Raw genomic sequence first — 18,795 nt, 5'->3', positions numbered from 1 at the left:
ACAGTCCAACAATCCTGAGCCTGATCTCGTGGAACATCGCTGGACTAAGGACAAAAATAGAGGATGGGACAATCATGCACCACATGCATAATCACCAAATAATATGCATACAGGAGACATGGTCATTACAAGAACATCACCTGCAGGGGTACAAAACGTACTCCTCTCTCGCGCAGTCGGGACACACAGGTAGACCAAAGGGAGGTCTGTGCATCTATGTAGCCAACACTATCCAAAACGCTAAAATAAAGGTTATAGAACTGGCATCTAATTTGCAGATCCTTGGTCTTTTCCTCCAGAAAAAAGAGTCAATGGTTATCATTAATTTTTATAACAACCTGGATGAACTGGACTTTGAGGGAGTCCTGGCCCACCTCCACGAAAAATTAACTACTCTCAGAATGAAACAAGGAGAAAGAGGCCCGGCCGCAATAATATGGGCAGGCGACTTCAATCTTCACGCCTGTACCCAACCAAAAAGAAAATGTCCTGGCATGGTGACAGAAGATGGCCTTTCACTCACCCATTTCTTGCATAACAAAATGGGTAGACAAATGAATGATCTCCTATCCGACCTGGATCTCCAGATAGTAAACACTCTGGACTACGGGGATAACTCACTTGCACCTACTTATATAGGAAGAGGCTACAAAACCACGGTAGACTTCATAATTATATCAACATCCTTACAACTAAGAATAAAAAACTTTGAAGTCAAACCGAATCCTCAAAGTGACCATGCAATATTAACCTTGGAAGTCTCACTAAACTATCAACAATGTTCTCCAGTAATAATAGCCAATGCATTGACCCAGGAAAATATCAATATGGATAAAGTAAACGGGTACTCAATAAAATGGGGAAGGATAAACCCAGAGGAACTCACCAAAGAGTTAATAAGATCAGTCTATCCCCAAATCAAAATTTGTTTGGACATAGCAACTAAGGACGTGGAGCTTCTAAATAACTTTGCCCAAATTATGGACAAACTAAAGGTTTTACTCACAAAAACACAAAAATCCGGTCCATCCCGGCCCAAAGGCTGGTTCAACCAAGAGTGCACTAAGGCTCATACAAAATTGAAGCTAGCCTTAAACAAAAACGAAAGGGATCCCCGCACAATAGCCACCCTCAGAAGTGAATATCACAAAATTAGGAAAAAGAGGAAAGAGGAACTGAAGCAAGCGCTGTGGCATGAACTCCACACCAGTGCCCAAGAAAAAAACTCTCAAGCCTTCTGGAGAATTATAAGAACTCCTTTCTTGGCAGACGACACTTGCCCAAAAATCGAAGCTGCTATAGACGCTGCAACTTGGGTATCACACTTTACCAGCATCTTCCAAAAACCAACCTCTGATCAAGAGACGGAAGAGGAGGAAAAAACATTCCTACCATACCCTATAGACATAAATTTTGAAATCTCTGAGATTCTTGTGGCATTGAACTCAACCAAAAAAGGAAAAGCTCCAGGGCCGGACGGAGTCCCGGCAGACTTTTTTAAACACCAAACAGAACTTTGGGCACCGATTTTAACAAGGGTCTGCACCACTACGGCAAAATTAGGAATTCTGGAGTCATGGACAAGGTCCATCATGGTGCCGATATTTAAAAAAGGTAACCGTATGGACCCTGCCTGCTATCGCCCAATTTCTTTGCTGGACTCACTGGGAAAAATAGCAGGAAGAGTGATTTTAGAAAGACTTCAGGACTGGGCGGAAGAGAGAGGCATCCTATCCGACCTTCAATTTGGATTTAGAAAAGGACTAGGTACTGTGGAACAAGCCCTAAATTTATCGATAATCTTTGGAAAATATGTGCATGCAAAGAAAGCAAAACTTTACATGACCTACGTAGATTTGTCCGCGGCTTTCGACTGCGTCTCCCATACAAAATTGTGGTCCCTTTTAGCACAGATGGGGGTAGATCCATCACTCCTGAACTTTTTAAGGGAACTCTATTCCAATCCATCCGCAAGAGTCCGCTACGGGACAAAGGGGGAACTGACGGCGTCTTTTAGAGTAGAGCGTGGGGTCAGACAAGGATGTGTCCTGGCACCCTTCCTTTTCTCCCTCTATACCAACAACTTGGAGGTCGAGCTCCTGAAGGGTGCCCGTGATCTTCCACTGGCCAAACATCGCCCGATCCCCGCTCTACTCTACGCGGACGACGCCGTCCTCCTTGCACAAACCCCCCGTGAACTCCAAAGGTCCCTTAATAGATATTCGCAGTTCATGAGAACCCTTGACCTTCATATAAACGTAAAAAAGACTTTCGTAATGAAGGCTGGGGTTGGGAGGAAACAGCAAAACTCCATCTACCTTGGCAGCCAAAAAATAGACTCTACAAATGAATACTGCTATCTGGGAGTCATGATAGATAATAAACTCTCCTGGAAACCAGCAGTAGAAGCCAGAAAACATTGTTTTAAAAGAGCAATAGCCGCATTGGTGTCATTTACACAAAAACTAGGAAAACGTCCGCCCAGGGAATTGATAACCATATACAAAGCTAAATGTCAATCTACAGCTTTATACGGAGCAGGACTATGGGGCCATACGGACGTCACCTCTCTGCAAATTGCAGAAAACAAGTTTTTCAGATTCCTCTTATCCGCCCCCAAAAGTTCCTCGACTTACGCCTGCCACTTAGAAGTGGGGGCACCATATATCGAAGATCTTGCCAAAATTCAACCACTCCTCCTTTGGCGACGTATCTGGGCGTCAGATAAAAACGACATTACAAAAACAATACTGGCGGATGCAATGTCTCTGGACTACGTTTTAAAAATTAAATGGCTGGCCTATATCCGGACCTTTCTCTTTGACCTTGGAATAGAAAAATATTATTCAAACCCCGAAAAAATTGGAGAACTCTCAAAAAATAATTTAAAAAAACGAGCCTTGGACCATCTGGGTAATCTAAGACTACAAATAGAAGCTGGGAAACAGTCGGTGCAGCACGCAATAATGGTTAAATCTACCCTTTTAATGCAGCCCTATTTAAACCTTGACATTGGTACCTTTGAACGATTTCTCCTGATAAGATTCAGACTGAACATATTTCACAAACTGGTAGCTTTCCCAACGCCAAACGTTTGGGACCCAAATCCACTTCCATGTCCATGCGATGGGATATCAGGTCAAACCACCCTTCATACTGTCCTGTTCTGCAAATTTTATCAGGAACACCGCAAACTTTGGTTACTAACTCTTTTAAAATCTTGGGGTCTTAGACAATGCCGAGTAGCCATGTTGAGCTTGCAGCTTTTGGATACCGAAGCCACATGTTACCATGTTCTTAACTTTCTGAAATGTATATATGGACACAGGAAAAACCTTTAATTATAATAGTACTGTATAAATTACCGAAACTCCTTTTTTCTGTTTTTAAGTAATCTGTAATTATATTTCACTGAAGATTTTTTATCTGTACTGCTTTTATGGATCTTTAAAATCCGAATAAAGTTTATTATTATTATATTCACTCTTCTTCTCCTCATAACTTTCTTTCCTAACACTCACCTTCTTTCAGTCCTCCTACTTCACTTCCTTTTTCCTCTCATACCTTTCTGTTCTTTCTTACTCATTCTCCTTTCCATTATCAATGCACTCTATTTCACTTACTCTTTTTCATTTTTTTAAGAATATAGCTCTTTGATGAGAATTGGAGGTAGTTCTGAAAAGAACTTTTTGTTTTCTTCTATTTTCTAAACAGGAACAAAAACAGGGAATGGAAACTGCTCAACAGGAGCAAAAAATACAAAAGAAATTAGGGGTGGGAAGGGCAGCAATGGTTTTCTAATGCTCGCACCATGAGCTGTACACTTTGTTCCCCAAAGGTAAGCAGTTGATTGCACTATCTGCATCTGAGGGCACCATGGTTAAAAGCAGGTTGAATGTTCGGAACCAGCTCTTGTGATCTCCCCCTCCCAGAAGAAGTTGCTCCTCCGGTTGATGTAGAGGCCCCATCACTGGGAACCTCTTGTGCCAGAGCCCTGACACTTTCCCGGGCAAAATTTTGGGGGTGCTTCCTCTCCACATGCCGGATCATTGTGAAGTTCCCAAAAGAGTACTTTTTTAAGGGGTTACCCCGTGACAGCTCTTCTTTGCAGATCCTGCACTCCACTTTTGGACCATTCACCTTTTTTTGGCCAGGTGGGATTTAAAAAAATTTCCAAATGAAATGTTCCTTAACTTTTCGTTGAGGAGGCTCTTCATTGATGAATTATGGTTCATCCTCACTGCTGGATTGTCTGGCAGCCATTGTAAAACCAAGAAATATCCAAGAGCAAAAAGGCAGGTCTTGCAGTCACAAAAGTGAAAGAAGAAGTGAAGGAAATGGGTGGGGATTTCATTCTTTGTAAAAAAAACTGTTAACAACCAATGAAAAGTGTTATTTTAAGCTCACATGACCCGACGCGCTTACGCTACGCGCTCCGGAGCGCTTCCGGGTGCGCACATGCGGCGCGAACGTAGGCGCTTCCGGGGCGCATACGTGGCGCGAACGTAGGCGCTTCGGGGGGCGTAGGCGCTTCCGGGGGCGTATACGCGGCGCGAACGTAGGCGCTTCCGAGGGCGCTTACGTTGCGCACCGAAGTGACGTCATCATACTTTTACGGAAATGCATAATCATTTTCCTTATTAAAAAAACTGATTTTATTTGTATGGTACGAAATGTTTTGCATTATTATTAACTTTTCATTCATATTTTTTTTCACGAACGAAAGTAGCGCTCTGGATGCGCTTTCCGGTGAGCTTACCGATGAGCTTACCAGAAGGCTTACCGGAGAGCTTACCGGAGAGCTTACCGGAGCGCGCACCCAGAGCGCAAAAGGAAAAAATGATATAAAAAAAAACTCAAAAATGAATACTTACACAAAACAGCAAATTGTAAAAAAAACATACGTTAGAAACTCGATATAGAAAGGAATTAGCATTTAAAAAACCTATGAAATTCACTGAAAAAACCATAGGTTTCACACCAGTTATAGTTAGGAATTAGCATTTAAAAAACCTATTAAATTCACTGAAAAAACCATAGGTTTCACACCAGTTATAGTTACCTGGAAATTTTACTGACATAAAACCATTGAAATTCCCACGTTATAGTTAGTTGGACTCACTATAACTTGCGCGCCTGCAATGCACTGCTGATGACGTCACATATTACATCACTCATGACTTGGTCAGTGACATCACTCATGACATCACTGATGACACCATCTTTGTGACAGAGTGAGAGTCCTCCTTTCAGTGTAATGTAAGTCTTGAAACAAATATTCAAGAATAGAATTTACCATTTTCAAAAAAGTGGAGATACCCATACCAGTTACAACAAACAATTCAGTAATTCCACCATCTATATACACATCCACTCATTCACAAACAGTTCTATATAGTCATTCATACATATACTCACTCATTATATGTAGTGATACACCTATACATCCTGTTACACACTGACAGTCATCCAAAAGTTACTCACACACATATTCACACATGCAAAAAAACTAATGAACATTCATTTATTTGCATATACAGCTATACACACACTACCACTTTACTTCTAAGAATACTTACACATACTTACTCTCTTAAACAATCACTTATATAAACACATACTAATTTAAACAGGAACTCTTATAATCTCTCACTCTCACATATACTCAGTTTTATAAATCAATACTCACATATACTAGATTAAAACATATGCCGTTACTGAAAAAGACAATAGTGAGACAGTCGTTTACTCACTAACATACACATATACACACTCATACATCTATACAGTCCTGTACATATGCTGTCTTCAAAACACATACAAACAGTGAGTCAGTCACCAACCCATACAGCCAGTTATACACAAAGTGAAACACTGATACATACATTTCACTATATAAAGTTACTTGCTAATATATGTATTCACTAAGATACTCTTAATAAGGCAGTTAACCAATCAATTATTTTAAAACCAAACATCCATTTACACACTTATTTAACCATTTATTCTTGCATCGTACTTTACAAATACATATAAAAAAAAATATTTTTCAGAAAGACAAACATTCACTGGATGGTGTCATCAGTGATGTCACTGACCATGTCATGAGTGATGTAATATGTGACGTCATCAGCAGTGCATTGCAGGCGCGCAAGTTATAGTGAGTCCAACTAACTATAACGTGGGAATTTCAATGGTTTTATGTCCGTAAAATTTCCAGCTAACTATAACTGGTGTGAAACCTATGGTTTTTTCAGTGAATATATATATATATATATATATATATATATATATATATATATATATATATATATATTCACTGAAAAAACCATAGGCTGCTTGCCAATGTCGGGGCAGGCGGGGGTAGGGGAAGCCTGAATGCTCCCGGACAAGGTCGGGACGGGCTGCTAGTATATATATATATATATATATATATATATATATATATATATATATTGCCACCACAATCTCCGGGGAGAAAGATGAGTCGCACACAGACTTGCCTTTGGATGCTTTAATGCTTGGAGTGCAACGAAGGAAACGGCATTCTGACCAACATGTTTCGTTTCGGCTGGAAACTTCTTCTGGGTATGCCTGCTCCAAAGTTTCAACGTTTGCGTGTTACAGGTAAGTGCAATCTTTTGTGGTTGCCTTCTTCCGAAGGTTCCGCCCCAATTGTGGAAGTCACTTCCTTTTGAAATTGCCTTGTGGGACCTGTAGTTGGCAAACGATTGTTGGAATTTATTTAAAACCCTCCAGTGGGTGTCATGTTTCACCCGTTGTAATCCGTTTAACTCTGCTGAGTTTTGCTGCAAGTTGCCCCAATATCAGTCAGTTTTCGGGACTGATTGGGGGCCAGGATACCGGGGTCCAGTCCCCGGGAGCACCGCAGACTCCTGAAGTTCGCTACCACGGTTCTGACCACTCGGTTCAAGGCGGGGGCTGCATGGCGCTTCTTTTTCTGGCTGTGCGTCTCCTCGGCTGAACCACGCCGACCTGTATTGCCACCACAATCTCCGGGGAGAAAGATGAGTCGCACACAGACTTGCCTTTGGATGCTTTAATGCTTGGAGTGCAACGAAGGAAACGGCATTCTGACCAACATGTTTCATTTCGGCTGGAAACTTCTTCTGGGTATGCCTGCTCCAAAGTTCAAACGTTTGCGTGTTACAGGTAAGTGCAATCTTTTGTGGTTGCCTTCTTCCGAAGGTTCCGCCCCAATTGTGGAAGTCACTTCCTTTTGAAATTGCCTTGTGGGACCTGTAGTTGGCAAACGATTGTTGGAATTTATTTAAAACCCTCCAGTGGGTGTCATGTTTCACCCGTTGTAATCCGTTTAACTCTGCTGAGTTTTGCTGCAAGTTGCCCCAATATCAGTCAGTTTTCGGGACGGATTGGGGGCCAGGATACCGGGGTCCAGTCCCCGGGAGCACCGCAGACTCCTGAAGTTCGCTACCACGGTTCTGACCACTCGGACGGGGACGGGGAGTTACAACAACACACATCGGCTGAGGAAAGGCAATGTCGGGGCAGGCAGGGGACGGGGCGGGCGGGGGCACGGGCTGCTTGCCAATGTCGGGGCAGGCGGGGGTAGGGGAAGCCTGAATGCTCCCGGACAAGGTCGGGACGGGCTGCTAGTATATATATATATATATATATATATATATATATATATATATATATATATATATATATACGCATCACAAAAAAAGTACATAGTGCTTAAAAGTCCTTCCACGTTTCGAGCGTCCTTACACTCTTGATCACAGGTACTGGCAGTATGAATAAAGGCAGGATACCGCTTCTCATTTTCACCAGCTTTTAAAGTTCCACCCAATGGGCGTGTGCGCTCAATGCAAGCTGGTGAATGGAGTCCATTTCAGTATTAATCACAGGTAAGTGCGGCTGCCTTTGTCCATGTAATATACAATCACCACAGTGGGGCTGTGTAACTCACAGGAATGCCGCAGGACAGATATTCCCCAGCCGAACACACAGCGTTGCGTAGTTAGAAGAGTGAGTGACTCCAACTGACCCTCTCTTCCGCAGGAGGGCTCTCCGCGACCTGAGAGGGCCGCATATATATAGAGAGAGAGCGAGAGAGAGAGAAACAGAGACAGAGAGAGAGAGAGAGAATCCACACAACCACACCCTCTAGGAAATTGGGTGGGATACAGGGGTCACCAGATCACCCCCTCAAATCACAACTAAGACAATGACCAACAAATAAGTGTGCAAACAGTTTTTCATCACAACATAGGCAATACTCGAACAAATACGATGTGTTTTGAATAAATTATTTGATGTGGCAATTGATAATGCATCCTGATAATGACCATGTAACATTGTGAATATTTAATTTTCCTCATTTCTTCTATGTCTATTACTTTACATGTGATATTACATACTGTCGGTTGCCAGTAGGTAGATATAGTTAGGACTTATTTTCCATCGGAAATCCGCAACATTCTATTTGGAATAACTTTGGCGCCGGTTGACGAATCTACTTGAAATTTTCAAAACTAATGGCCAGGTCCTCTCCGCTCCACTCCTATCCTGAAAGTCTCGGGGTGCTTCGTGAAGTGGGGGCTGAGAAAAAAGGGGGGTACCAAAACTTATTTTCCCCATGAAATTTTCCATAGGGACCTTTAGCCACAGCTACAGCCCGAACTGCTGAACGGAATTACACCAAATTTGGCAAAGAGGTAGTCTTCAGTTCACACTCGTGCCTTTTGCTTAATTTATGTCAATTTGTTCAGTAGTTTTTTAGATATTAAAGGAGAAAAGTACATATATATCTGGGCGGAGCCTAACAACACACCTAATTCTGAGATCTGATATATACCCCCTTAGGCTCTCATTTGTTGATAGATCTGATTGGCTGTCAGCACTTAATCCAAGAAGTGTTGGCAGCCATCTTGGGTCCAATACACATGATAGCACTTCATTAAAAAGCATTTAAGTTAATAGAAGGTTTTAAGACTTTAGTTACATTATAAATCATTTGTTGATGGTACCATACTCATTTTTGGAATTGTGGTGTGTTCTAATGTGATTTTACCATGTAAAAAAGCCTTCTGCTGGGGTATCATGAATCATTACCTCTCGTCCCTCCCTCGCCTTCCTTAAATACCAGTGAGGCTCTGCCTCCCACCCAGACCCACCCCCAGCATAAAAACTCTGCACCACCCCCACCTCCACCTGTTTTTTTCTGTCTCCCTAGTGGGACTTACCTTCAGTTTCTCCCTGTGGCGGTGCCGGGGAGTCTTCGTGTTGGTTCTCTGCGGCGATGGTGTCCTCGGCAGCGTTCTTCTGGCTGTGTCTCCTCTCCTCGTCTCCCTCGTGGTTTGGGGGCGGAGCGGTGACTCGGGAAGCCGCAGCGTTGTTGGGCGGTCCTCCTGTGGCTGGGGCTGTGTTTCCAAGTCGGGCTGTAATGGATGCCTCCTCCCGGACTGCAGACTTCTGGAAGGCCTAGTAGGACGGGTTGCTGCCCGTTTTTATTTTTATTTTTTATGTTTTGCTAGTTGTAACAGGGGTAGGGCCTGTTTTTGGTGGTTTTTCAGGCCGGGGCTGTAATTGGTTCCCGGTTGTGATTTTTTTCCCTTCATATTGCAGCAAGGGGTTTTCTGCTCCTTTGTGCTTCTACCATGGGTCGCAAGCAGGCGTTTAAGAGGAACAATGTGGTGTCTTCTTCCTCTTCTTCCCCGCCTGAGGTTTCTCCTGTTCCCTCCAAGCCCCCTTGGTGTTGGGGCCTTTCTGGGGGTGATGTGCCTCTCATGTCCAAGGAGGAGGTGCAGGGCATGATTGAGGCGGCTGTGTCTAAGGCTCTCCAGGCTCGTCCGCTGTCTGCTGCTTCTTCTCATCCACGCTCACTGGATCCTGCGAGGGAGGTTTCCTTGTTGGATAATGACGGTCCTTCTACCTCCTCTGGAGTGAAGTTTCTCCAGGGAGGAGAGGTGGGATATGCTAGCTCATGTGTGGGACAATTTAGGGTCCCCTCCATTCCAGCTCGGGGAGACGGATGGGAATCTCTTTCCCTAGTATGCTTCTCCCTCCAGGTTGGGCATGCCCTTTCAGGGTCCGGTCAAGGACATGGTGCTGAGGGAGTGGCGTGAGGTTGATAAGTTGCAGGTCCCCCGCTTCCTTCAGAAACTTTACCTTTCGGAGGGGAAGGACCCCTTGCCTCAGAATTTAAAGCTGGACTCTATCCTGGCCACTCTGATTGGCAAGACTGCTATTCAGCCTGAGGACTGTACCCCGGCGGATGCTACTGATAAGAAGGTGGATTCTGGCCTTAAACGCTCCTTTGCTGCTGGGAACCTGGCGCTGAGGGCTAGCCTTCTCCCTGCCTACTCTGCGCAGTCTTTGGTTCAGGATTTCAAGAAATTGGCTGCAGCGGTTCAGGAGGGCTCGGAGTGCTCTGACCTCCTGGCTTCTATGGAACATCAGGCTAGGCTATTGGCGGACATTTCATAGGATGTTATAAAGTCTTCGGCTATGTCTACTGGGGCTTTGGTGGCAGCACGTCGTTCCCTCTGGCTCTGGTCCTGGAAGGCTGATCCTGGGGAGAAGGCGGCTCTGTTGAAATTGCCTTTTGATGGACTGGCTCTGTTTGGGGACCAATTGCCTGCCATGATTTCGAAGGCTTTCAAGGAGCAGAAGCATGCTTTGCCGTATAAGGGCGTGTCGGCTCCATCTGGTAAGCCCTGGAGTAGGACCCCTAGATCTTCCACGAAGCATGATTCTCGTCAGTCTTTCCGCAGACGACGTTTTCAGCCCCGTTTTTCTCCCAGGCACGCTGCCTCCGCTCCTAAGGGCCCTGCCAAGAAGGGTCCCTGTTAACCACTGTCTGGCCGGTTCCCTGCCGGTGGGTGGTTGTCTTCAGCAGTTTCTTCCTCGTTGACAGCAGGACGTTTTGGATGGCTGGGTCCTGGACACTGTGGGTCGTGGGTACGTGATAGACTTCCTGCAGGTTCCGCCAGATTCTGGGGTTTGGCTGACTCCTCTGCCTGTCTCCGGTCCCTGCAGGGTGGCTCTGCCGGACGGGGTGTCCTGTTTGCTTGCCAAGGCTGCCATCTGCCGGGTTCCTGTCGAGGAGGTGGGGACGGGGACCTACTCCATTCTGTTTCTGGTTCAGAAGTTGACCGGGGGCTTTCGGCCTGTCCTCAATCTCAAGTGGGTCAACGCCTGAGTTCGGCCCATGCACTTCCGTATGTTGACCCTTCAGGCCATCATTCCTTTGGTTCAGCCTGGCGACTTCCTGGCATCCGTGGATCTCGAGGACGCCTATCTCCACGTCCCTGTTGCCGCTGCTTCTCAACGTTTCCTGAGGTTCGCCGCTGGAGACGGCCATTTTCAGTTTTGCGTCTTCCCTTCGGCCTCAGGTCTGCGCCCAGGGTTTTCACGAAGGTCCTGGTGCCTCTCGCGGCTCTCCTTCATGCGGAGGGGGTTGTCATTCATCCTTATCTAGACGACCTCTTGCTGCATGCTGCGGGGGAGTCTCTTTTGCTCTCGCACATCGGGAGGTTCTTCAGGGACATGGATTTTTGGTGAACTGGGGAAAGTCTTCTTTGGTCCCGTCTCAAGACTTGGTGTTCATCGGGGCTCATTTTCAGACTTTGCTCGGCCATGTTACCTTGTCCAACAAGCGCCTGGTGTCTCTTCCGTCGCAGGTTCAGGCCTTGATGTCCCGGGAGGCTCCTCGGGCGGTCCAGTGGCTGCGGGTGCAGGGACACATGGATTCCGTGGTGTTTTTGGTTCCATGGGCTCATTTTCATCTCCTCCGCCTGGCCAACTGGATCCTGTTGGCTTGGTCACCGGGGTCTCAGAGTCTGTTGTCCCTGCTGCCCATGGCAGACCGGATCCGGAAGGAGTTTTCCTGGTGGCTCAGCCGCCGACACCTTCTGGCGGGGGTTTCACTGGCTCCCCCGGCTCCGCTTGTGGTGACTTCGGACGCCAGCATGTCCAGGTGGGGTGTTTGGCTGGGGTCAGAGCAGGTTCGGGGGTTCTGGTCACTGCTGGATTCCCGGAGGTCCTCCAACTGGCGGGAGCTGAGGGCGATTGGGCTTGCCCTGGTGCACTTTCAGGACTCTGAGGGGGAATTGGGTGTTGGTTCAGACGGACAATCTGGTGACGAAGTCCTATGTCAACCATCAGGGGGGGGACCCGGTTCAGGTCCTTGAACTTGATTGCCAGTTTCCTCTTTCGGTGGGCTCAGGTCTGGGTGCTGGGTCTGTCGGCTCTCTACATTCGGAGGGTGGACAATGTGAGGGCAGATCTGTTGAGCAGGGCCATTCCATCGTCTCGGGATTTCTCTCTCCTCCCCTGTGTGTTCCTGCAGTTGGTGGGTTGTTGGGGCCTCCCTGTGGTGGACCTGTTTGCGGATCTGGGGAATGCCAAGGTGGTCCAGTTCTGTTCTCTGGGCAGGTGTCCCGGGTCTCTGGGAGTCGACGGCTTGACCTGTCCTTTGCATCAGGGTCTGCTGTATGCATTCCCTCCCTTTCCACTGCTTCGGTCCTTTCTGGTGCGGGTCCGGAGGGATTGTGCTCAGGTGTTGTTGGTGGCTCCCTATTGGCCTCGGGCGAATTGGTTTCCTCTCCTGACCGAGTTGTGTTGCGACCGGGAGTGGGTCCTTCCGGTGGTTCCATCCCCTTTGGAGTTTGCAGCCCTTCCCCTGGATTCTCTGCGGAGGTTGCACCTGACAGCCTGGCTGTTGAGCGGCAGGGCTTAGCTGGGTTGGGGGTTCCTGCCCAGTTGGCGGTTACTTTGCAGGCATCGCGTAGGTCCTCCACTCTGCTGTCCTATGCTAGGCATTGGTGGGTCTTTTCGGTCTGGTGTGCTGGTAAGGGTGTTGACCCCATGCTTGCTGATCTCTTTTTGGTGATGCAGTTCCTTCAGGATGGGGCTCTTCTGGGGTTGTCGGTGGCTTCTCTGCGGGTGCAGTGGGCAGCTATTCAGGCCTTTAGGGGCTCCTGGCGTAATTTGCAGGATGATGGGGCTCTGATGCCTCATTTTTTTCGGGGTCTGTTGAACTTGTTTCCCCACCCTGTTTGGTCCTTCCCTTCATGGGATTTGCATCTGGTGTTCGATGTCCTGTCTGGTCCTCCCTTTGAGCCCCTTGAGGGTCTCGAGTTCCGTCTCTTGACTTTTAAGACTTGCTTTTTGATTGCTATCACCTCTGCGAGGCGCTTGGGGGAGTTGGGGGCCTTGTCTTGCAAGTTTCCCTTCTGTAAAGTCTTTTCGGATCGGGTGGTTCTGGTTCCCGTTCCGTCCTTAGTCCCTAAGGTCAATTCGGCTTTTCACCTCAGTCAGGATGTGATTTTGCCTGAGTTCTGTCCGGCTCCTTCCTCGGCTGAGGATTCTCGCTTGCATTGTTTGGATTTTCGACGGGCCTTGCAGTGGTACCTCCATGTTGTTGAGTCCTTCCGGGTGGGGGGCTCTTTGTTTGTTAACTTTGGTCCGACTCGGAAAGGGGTTAAGCCTTCCACAGCCACTATGAGTCATTGGATTAGGTCCACGGTCTTGCTGGCTTACCATCTTAAGGATGTGGTTCCTCCTGTGGGGGTTCAGGGGCGTTCCACTCACAGTATGGCTGCTAAGGTGGCTGAGTTGCCGGGGGCTTCTCTATCGAATTGCGAGTCTGGAGCGTTTGCATAATGTTCTGGGCCACAGGGTCTTGTCCTCTATGCTGGGCCAGGGATGTTGATCTGCTGTGTTTGGGGCACTGTATTAAAATTTGGTGTTCTTTATCACTCAGTTGTCCATCTCTGTTTTCTCCTGCTTGCTATGTCCTCACTTGCATTGAAGGATTCTAACGATAATGGCATTACTCCTAGTCCTACTCCCTCGCCTTCCTTCGAGGACCCTCCCTCCCGGTGCTGTTCAACTGAGTGCTAGCTCGGCTTGTTTACGTACAGGTGGAGGTGGGGGCGGGCAGAGTTTTTATGCTGGGGGTGGGTCTGGGTGGGAGGTGGAGCCTCACTTGTATGGAAGGAAGGCGAGGGAGTAGGACTAGGAGTAATGCCATTATCGTTAGAAATGGAAGCATGTTTGAGAGAAAACTATTTTCTCATGCTTGTCCCATAGATGTTTGGAAGGTGCTCCAGAAGCTAAAATGAGAGCATATTTTCTGTTAATTCACATTATCTTTCTCAGTCATGTGAGAATGAAGTCTGAAATTCTCAGTAAAACATGTACATCCAACAAGGGCAGAGACTGTCAGTTGATTCCTTTGTGTTGTACTGCAGCTTCTCAGAGTGTTCTAAACAATAGCTAGAGCGCTAACAGCCTTACTATTGACAACATTATGGCACACCTGAAGCCATCTTGATTGGAATAAACTGGTAACACTTAAAACATTTAATTCAAAAAGGCATGAAATGAGGGGGTTCATTTTGTCCTAGAAATTATGGTTAGTGCTGTAGGAAGAATAATTAGGATATGTTTTAAGTGAGATTTCAAATATCTTCCTGTTATATTTCAACAGAAGCAGCCTGGCAGTTGATTCCTTTGTGTTCTACTGCAGCTACCCAGAGTATTCTAAAGAACAACCAGAGCGCTAACAGTCTTACTGATGACAAAATTATGGCACACCTGAAGCCAATCAAGATGATTGGAATAAACTGGTAACACGCAAAACATTTAATTTAAAAAGGAACAAAATAAGGGGCGTTATTTTGTCATAGAAATTATCGTTAGTGCTGTAGAAAGAAAAATTAGGACATGTTTTCAGTGAGATCTCAAATATCTTCCTGTTGTATTTCAACAGGAGCAGCCTGTCAGTTGATTGCTTTGTGTTCTACTGCTGCTTCCCAGAGTGTTCTAAAGAACAACTAGAGTGCTAACAGTCTTACTTATGACAAAAATAAGGCACACCTGAAGCCTTCTTGATTGGAATAAACTGGTAACACTTAAAACATTTTATTTAAAAAGGAACAAAAAGAGGGGGTTCATTTTGTTATAGAAATTATGGTTAGTGTTGTAGAAAGAAAAATTAGGGCATGTTTTAAGAGAGATCTCAAATCCTCTTCTATTTAATTTGATAATTAGACATGCAGACTGAACAATCACTTTCAATACCAGCAGTAAATATCCAGTTAACTCCCTAGTGAGCACCATCCCCTACACTACTCAAACACCACTGCAATACCGTAAACCCTAAAACACTCCCCCCAGAACGAGCCCCTACACTACACAAACACCACTGCACTACCCTAAACCCTAAAACACTACCCCCTATAGTAGACAAACACCACTGTGCTTCCCTGAACCCTAAAACACTACCCCCAGCACGACCCCCTACACTACCCAAACACCACTGCACTACAATAAACCCTAAAACACCACCCCCTACACTACACATTTACCACTGCACTACCCTAAACCCTAAAACACTACCCTCAGCATGACCCCCTACACTACACAAACACCACTGTACTACCCTAAACCCTAAAACACTACCCCCAGCACGACCCTTACACTACACAAACACCACTGCACTACCCTTAGCCCTAATTCTACCCCCAGCACGACCCCCTACACTACCCATTTACGACTACACCACCCTAAACCCTAAAACAGTACCCCCGCTCCACCCCCTATACTACCCAAACACCATTGCACTACCCTAATTCTTAAATCTACCCCAGCACGACCCCCTACACTACCCAAACACAACTGCACTACCCTAAAACACTACCCCAGCACGGCCACCTACACTACACAAACACCACTGCACTACCCTAAGCTCTAAATCTACCCCCAGCACGACCCACTACCCTACATAAACACCACTGGACTTCCCCAAACCCTAAATCACTATCCCATGCACGACCCCCTACACTACCAAAACATCACTGCACTACCCTAAACCCTAAAACACTACCCCCAGCATGTCCCCTTACACTACACAAACAACACAGTACTACCCTAAACCCTAAACACTACCCCCAGCATGAACCCACAAACACTACACAAACACCACTGCACTACCCTAAACCCTAAATCTACCCCAGCACGACCCCCTACCTTACCCAAACACCACTGCACTTCCCTAAACCCTAAATCAACCTCCAGCACGAACCCCTACACTACCCAAACACCACTGCACTACCATAAACTCTAAAACACTACCCCATACACTACACAAACACCACTGCACTGCCCTAAACCCTAAAACACTACCCCAGCACGTACGACCCCCTAGACTACCCAAACACCATTGCACTACCCTAAACCTTAAATCTACCCTAGCACGACCCCTTACACTACCCAAACACCACTGTACTACCCTAAAAGACTACTTCAGCACAAACCACTACACTGCACAAACACCATTGCACTACCCTAAACCCTAAAACATAACCCCCAGCACGTCCCCTACATTACACAAACACCACTGCACTTCCCAAAACCCTAAAACACTACCCCAGCACGACACCCTACACTACCCAAACACCACTGCACTACCCTAAACCCTAAAACACTACCCCCAGCATGACCCCATACACTACACAAACTACACTGTACTACTCTGAACATTAAATCTTCCCCCAGCACGACCACCTACACTACCCATTCACCACTGCGCTACCCTAAACCCTAAAACACTACCCCCTATAGTAGACAAACACCACTGCGCTTCCCTGAGCCCTAAAACACTACCCCCAGCATGACCCCCTATACTACCCAAACACCACTGCACTACCCTAAACCCTAAAACATTACCCCCAGCATGACCCAATGCACTACACAAACTACACTGCACTACTCTAAACCCTAAATCTTCCCCCAGCACGACCACCTACACTACCCATTCAACACTGCACTACCCTAAACCCTAAAACACTACTCCCAGCACGACCACTACACTACCCAAACACCACTGCACTACCCTAAACCCTAAAACACTACCCTCGGCACGACCCCCTACACTACCCAAACACTGCTGCGCTACCCTAAACCCTAAAACACTAACCCGGCATGACCCCTTACACTACCCAAACACCACTGCCCTGTGGTGTGTTTTAAGTCGAGGAATTAATTCCTCTTCAATCTTGAGGGTCCCTGGGGGCCAACTAGCTCACCAGGTACCTTCAGTATGTGCCAGGTAGCTGCGTTGCAGAGAGGTGTTCTGAGGCCACGCCCTTTTTTACACCTCTCTATAACGCAGCTCTGTGGCGCTTACTGGAGGGCTAGTTGGCCCCAGGGACCCTCAAGACTGAAGAGGAATTAATTCCTCAACTTAAAACGCACCACAGGGCAGTGGTGTTTGGGTAGTGTAGGGGGTCGTGCCGGGGGTAGTGTTTTAGGGTTTAGGTTAGCACAGTCCAGGGACCCTCAGTATTCAAGGGCAGTTAATTCCCCAACTTAAAAGGCGTCAAGGGGTGCGTTTGCACAGTGGTGAAGGGAGGGGGCGAGGCCTGAGTTCAGATGTGTGCAAACACACCCTGTGGCGTAGTTTAAGTTGGGAAATTAATTCCTTGTCAATCCTGAAGGTCCCTGGGGGCCTACTAGCCCACCAGGTACCTCCAGTAAGTGCCACGGAGCTGAGTTGCAGAGTGTTGTAAAAAGGGGCGTGGCCTCTGAACACCTCTCTGCAATGCAGCCTCGTGGCGCATACTGGAGATACCTGATGGGAATTAATTCTCTAACTTAAAATGTGCCACAAGGAGTGTTTGCAGACATATCACCTCAGGCCACGCCTCCTTCCTTCACCACTGTGCAAACGCACTCTGTGGCGCTTACTGGGGGTACCTAGTGGGCTAGTTTGACCCTAGGGACCATGATTTGATTTGATTTCAGATTTGTAAAGCACATAGCTACCCTGGGGCGTCCCAGCGCTGACAATCAACCTGTAGCTTTCAGAGGGTGGAAGTTGTAGGGATGGGTTATGAGAAGAGCCACGTTTTCAGTTACCTACGGAAGGCTAGTAGGTTGTTTTCTCTTCGGATGGAAAGTGGGAGGGAGTTCCTCAGCATTGGCGCGTTGTAAGAGAACAGTTGTCCCCCTGCGCGGGCCTTTCTTATTCTGGGGACACTGACCAAGGAGAGGGAGTCTGATCTGAGTTGTATGTTCGAGTGATGAGGTTTGACAAGAGATCTCAGAATGGGCGGTCGTCTGCCTTGAAGTATTTTGTGTGAGATGCAGAGGGTCTTAAAGCTGATCCTTTCCTTGATCGGAAGCCAGTGTAGAGATCTAAGGGCTGGTTTGGCAAAGCATCTAGATTTGGTCCCGGTCAAGAGTCTGGCCGCAGCGTTTTGAGCACATTTCAGTTTGTTGATGACCGATGCGGGAGCGCCTAAGTAAAGGGCATTTCCATAGTCCAGTCTGGAATTAACAAGCCCCTGTATGAGCAGTTTCCTGGACTGAAAGGGAATCAAAGGGAGAATTTTTCGAGCTGTCTGGATCAGGCCGAAGCAGGTGCCGGCTGTTTTTCTGGCTTGGACTTTGAAATTGAGGTCTTGGTCCAACCAGATACCTAGGCTTTTAACTTCGGTCTTAGGGGTGGGGTTGATCCCATACAGAGTGGCCAGGAGTCGGCGTGAGTTTCCCAGAAGGAGGATCTCTGATTTCTCTCCGTTTAGTTTCAGACGTGAGTCGCACATCCATTAAGCGATGTTCTGGAGGCAGGATGACAGATTGTCCAGACAATTGGTCGACTGGTTTATGGAGACCACCAGCTGGGTATCGTCGGCGTACATAACTGTTTTTATGCCGAATGGAGTTACAATGTCTTCAAGGGGAGACATGTAAACGTTAAAAAGCGTGGGGCTCAGGGAGGAGCCCTGAGGGACC

Source organism: Lissotriton vulgaris, chromosome 5, assembly GCF_964263255.1.
Source record: "Lissotriton vulgaris chromosome 5, aLisVul1.2, whole genome shotgun sequence".
NCBI classification, from domain to species: domain Eukaryota; kingdom Metazoa; phylum Chordata; class Amphibia; order Caudata; family Salamandridae; genus Lissotriton; species Lissotriton vulgaris.
The sequence above is the reverse complement of the archived record's forward strand: the minus strand, read 5'-3'. Positions refer to the sequence as shown.